The following is a 4,731-nucleotide window of genomic DNA, read 5'->3' as shown; positions in this document are numbered from 1 at the left end:
CCTATTTTTCTCTGTTTATTTACCTATTTTCCCTGTTTTATTTACCTATTTTTCTCTATTTATTTACCTATTTTTCTCTATATAGTTACCTCTTTTTTCCTCTATTTATTTACCAATTTTTTCTCTAGTTATTTACCCGTTTTCTTTCTCATTTATTTAACTATTTTTTCCTCTAATTTCTTTACCTATTTTTTATTTACCTTTTTTCCTTGATTTATTTAGCAATTTTTCCCTATTTTATTTACCTATTTTTTCTCTATATATTTACCTATTTTTCTCTATTTATTTACCTATTTTGTTTTCTCTATTTATTTACCTATTTTTCTCTAGATAATTTACCTATTTTTTTCTCTCATTTATTTACCTATTTTTCTCTGTTTATTTACCTATTTTTTCCTCTAATTTATATACCTATTTTTTTATTTACCTTCTTTCCTATGGTTTATTTACCTGTTTTTCTCTATTTATTTACCTATTTTTTCTCTAGTTATTTACCTATTCTTTCTCTCATTTTTTACCTATTTTTTCTCTATTTATTTACCTATGTTTTCCTTTAATTTATTTACCTATTGCTTTATTTACCCTTTTTCTTTGATTTATTTAGCTATTTATCTATATATATACACCTATTTTTTCTCTAGATAATTTACCTATTTTTCTCTATTTATTTCCCTATTTCTTCTCTATTTATTTACCTCTTTTGTTTTCTCTATTTATTTACCTATTTTTTCTCCAGATAATTTACCTACTTTTTCCCTATTTATTTTCCTATTTTTTCTCTATTTGTTTCGCTCTTTTGTTTTCTCTACTTATTTACCTATTTTTCTCTGTTTATTTACCTATTTTTCCCTGTTTTATTTACCTATTTTTTCTCTATTTATTTACCTCTTTTGTTTTCTCTATTTATTTACCTACTTTTTCTCTAGTTATTTACCTCTTTTCTCTGTATTTATTTACCTACTTTGTTTTCTCTACTTCATTACCTATTTTCCTCTATTTCTTTGCCTATTTTTTTCTCTAAATTATTTACCTATTTTTCTCTATTTATTTACCTCCTTTCTTTTCTCTATTTATTTACCTTTTTTCCCCTCTATTTATTTACCTATTTTTTTAATTAGCTATTTTTCTCTATTTATACACCTATTTTTTCTCTAGTTTATTTACCTCTTTTTTCTGTATTTATTTACCTACTTTGTTTTCTCTACTTCATTACCTATTTTTCTCTGTTTATTTACCTATTTTTTCCTCTAATTTATTTACCTATTTTTTTATTTACCTTTTTTCCTTGATTTATTTACCTATTTTTCTCTATTTATAAACCTATTTTTTCTCCAGATAATTTACCTATTTTTTCTCTATTTATTTTCTCTATTTTTTCTCTATTTGTTTACCTCTTTTGTTTTCTCTACTTATTTACCTATTTTTCTCTGTTTATTTACCTATTTTCCCTATTTTATTTACCTATTTTTTCTCTATTTATTTACCTATTTTTCTCTATTTAGTTACCTCTTTTTTCCTCTGTTTATTTACCAATTTTTTCTCTAGTTATTTACCCATTTTTCTTTCTCATTTATTTACCTATTTTTTCCTCTAATTTCTTTACCTATTTTTTATTTACCTTTTTTTCCTTGATTTATTTAGCAACTTTTCCCTATTTTATTTACCTATTTTTTCTCTATTTATTTACCTATTTTTCCCTATTTTATTTACCTATTTTTCTCTATTTATTTACCTATTTTTCTTTATTTAGTTACCTCTTTTTTCCTCTATTTATTTACCAATTTTTTCTCTAGTTATTTACCCGTTTTCTTTCTCATTTATTTAACTATTTTTTCCTCTAATTTCTTTACGTATTTTTTTATTTACCTTTTTTTTTTATTTATTTAGCTGTTTATCTCTATGTATACACCTATTTTTTCTCCAGAAAAATTACCTATTTTTTCTCTATTTATTTTATTATTTTTTCTCTATTTGTTTACCTCTTTTGTTTTCTCTACTTATTTACCTATTTTCCTGTGTTTATTTACCTATTTTCCCTATTTTATTTACCTATTTTTTCTCTATTTATTTACCTCTTTTTTTCTCTATTTATTTACCTATTTTTTCTCTAGTTATTTACCTCTTTTGTTTTCTCTATTTATTTACCTATTTTTCTCTAGATAATTTACCTATTTTTCTCTATTTATTTACCTATTTTTCTCTGTTTATTTACCTATTTTTCCCTCTAATTTATATACCTATTTTTTTATTTACCTTTTTTCCTTTGGTTTATTTACCTATTTTTCTCTATTTATACACCTATTTTTTCTCTACCTAATTTACCTATTCTTCTCTATTTATTTCCATATTTTTCTCTATTTATTTACCTCTTTTGTTTTCTCTATTTATATTCCTATTTTTTCTCTATATATTTACCTATTTTTTTCTCTCATTTATTTACCTATTTTTGCTCGGTTTAGTTACCTATTTTTTCCTCTAATTTATATACATATTTTTTTATTTACCTTTTTTCCTTTGGTTTATTTACCTATTTTTATCTATTTATACACCTATTTTTTCTCCAGATAATTTACCTATTTTTTCTCCAGATAATTTACCTATTTTTTCTCTATTTATTTACCTATTTTTTCTCTATTTACTTTCCTATTTTTTCTCTATTTGTTTACCTCTTTTGTTTTCTCTACTTATTTACCTATTTTTCTCTGTTTATTTACCTATTTTTCCCTATTTTATTTACGTATTTTTTCTCTATTTATTTACCTATTTTTCTCTATTTAGTTACCTCTTGTTTTCCTCTGTTTATTTACCAATTTTTTCTCTAGTTATTTACCTATTTTCTTTCTCATTTATTTACCTATTTTTTCCTCAAATTTTTTACCTATTTTTTTATTTACCTTTTTTTCTATGATTTATTTAGCTATTTATCTCTATGTATACACCTATTTTTTCTCCAGATAATTTACCTATTTTTCCTCTATTTATTTTCCTATTTTTTCTCTATTTGTTTACCTCTTTTGTTTTCTCTACTTATTTACCTATTTTTCTCTGTTTATTTACCTATTTTCCCTGTTTTATTTACCTATTTTTCTCTATTTATTTACCTATTTTTCTCTATATAGTTACCTCTTTTTTCCTCTATTTATTTACCAATTTTTTCTCTAGTTATTTACCCGTTTTCTTTCTCATTTATTTAACTATTTTTTCCTCTAATTTCTTTACCTATTTTTTATTTACCTTTTTTCCTTGATTTATTTAGCAATTTTTCCCTATTTTATTTACCTATTTTTTCTCTATATATTTACCTATTTTTCTCTATTTATTTACCTATTTTGTTTTCTCTATTTATTTACCTATTTTTCTCTAGATAATTTACCTATTTTTTTCTCTCATTTATTTACCTATTTTTCTCTGTTTATTTACCTATTTTTTCCTCTAATTTATATACCTATTTTTTTATTTACCTTCTTTCCTATGGTTTATTTACCTGTTTTTCTCTATTTATTTACCTATTTTTTCTCTAGTTATTTACCTATTCTTTCTCTCATTTTTTACCTATTTTTTCTCTATTTATTTACCTATGTTTTCCTTTAATTTATTTACCTATTGCTTTATTTACCCTTTTTCTTTGATTTATTTAGCTATTTATCTATATATATACACCTATTTTTTCTCTAGATAATTTACCTATTTTTCTCTATTTATTTCCCTATTTCTTCTCTATTTATTTACCTCTTTTGTTTTCTCTATTTATTTACCTATTTTTTCTCTAGTGATTTACCTCTTTTTTCTGTATTTATTTACCTACTTTGTTTTCTCTAATTTCTTTACCTATTTTTTTATTTACCTTTTTTTCTATGATTTATTTACCTATATATCTCTATGTATACACCTATTTTTTCTCCAGATAATTTACCTATTTTTCCTCTATTTATTTTCCTATTTTTTCTCTATTTGTTTACCTCTTTTGTTTTCTCTACTTGTACCTATGTGTGATTTATTGCTTCCCCTCAGGGTTACATGTCTCCTTTACATTTTCCTTAACCTAATCTTATCCTATCCTTATCCTAAGTCCTTATCCTACTTCCATCGCACTCGCCTCGCTCGCTCTCCCTCTCCGCTCTCCCGCTCGCCGCCCCCCCTCTATCCACGCTCTTATACTATTCCCCTTTATCTCTCGCCTGCCGCTTTCTCCCCTTAAAACTACGCCTTTTCCGCTCTCTTCTCCTCCCCTTTCCTCCGCCTTCTACTTCCATTTCCTTTCTTTCATTCCATTCCTCCTTTCATTCATTAGTTCCTTTCTCCCTCCCTCCTTCCCTCTCCTTTCTCCCCGTTTCCTCCTTCTCACTCCCGTCTCATTTCCTCTATCCTCTTCATCCATTCCTCTCCCTTACCTCCTTCATCCAATATTTCCTTTATCATTTCCCCTATTCCTCTCTCCCCTCCCTCTTCTTCCCTTGCACATCTCTCTAAAACGTGTTCCCACGTCTCTTCTTCCCCCCCGCATACCCTGCATCTCCTCTCCTCTTCCTTCTCCCAGTACCTCCCCCCCCCTCATTTCGTTCCCCAGCCTAAATCTTGCTATCCTCCTGTACCTCCCTTCACTCCATCCCGCTGCCAGATATTTCAGAATCCCCTTTGTTACTATCTCCCTGTACCATCTGTTGTATTTGGACTCCCTTATTTTTTCCCTTCTCTCCTCTGCCTGTCTCCTGCTGTCTTCTTTCTTCATTT

The 4,731-nt window shown here is 26.5% G+C and overlaps 1 long non-coding RNA gene across 1 annotated transcript; it reads right to left on the bottom strand.

The window, feature by feature from the left end:
• Nucleotides 1-653: 653 nt before the first annotated feature.
• LOC143378103 (uncharacterized) lies at nucleotides 654-4,071 on the bottom strand. Its single transcript, XR_013087508.1, has 2 exons — nucleotides 1,711-4,071; nucleotides 654-1,664 (listed from the first exon to the last, which is right to left on the bottom strand). It is a non-coding gene; the product is annotated as an uncharacterized LOC143378103 (long non-coding RNA).
• Nucleotides 4,072-4,731: the final 660 nt, after the last annotated feature.

The sequence above is a fragment of the Andrena cerasifolii genome, unplaced genomic scaffold, assembly GCF_050908995.1.
Source record: "Andrena cerasifolii isolate SP2316 unplaced genomic scaffold, iyAndCera1_principal scaffold0272, whole genome shotgun sequence".
Taxonomy (NCBI): Eukaryota; Metazoa; Arthropoda; class Insecta; order Hymenoptera; family Andrenidae; genus Andrena; species Andrena cerasifolii.
This window is presented reverse-complemented; position numbering and strand designations above follow the sequence as displayed.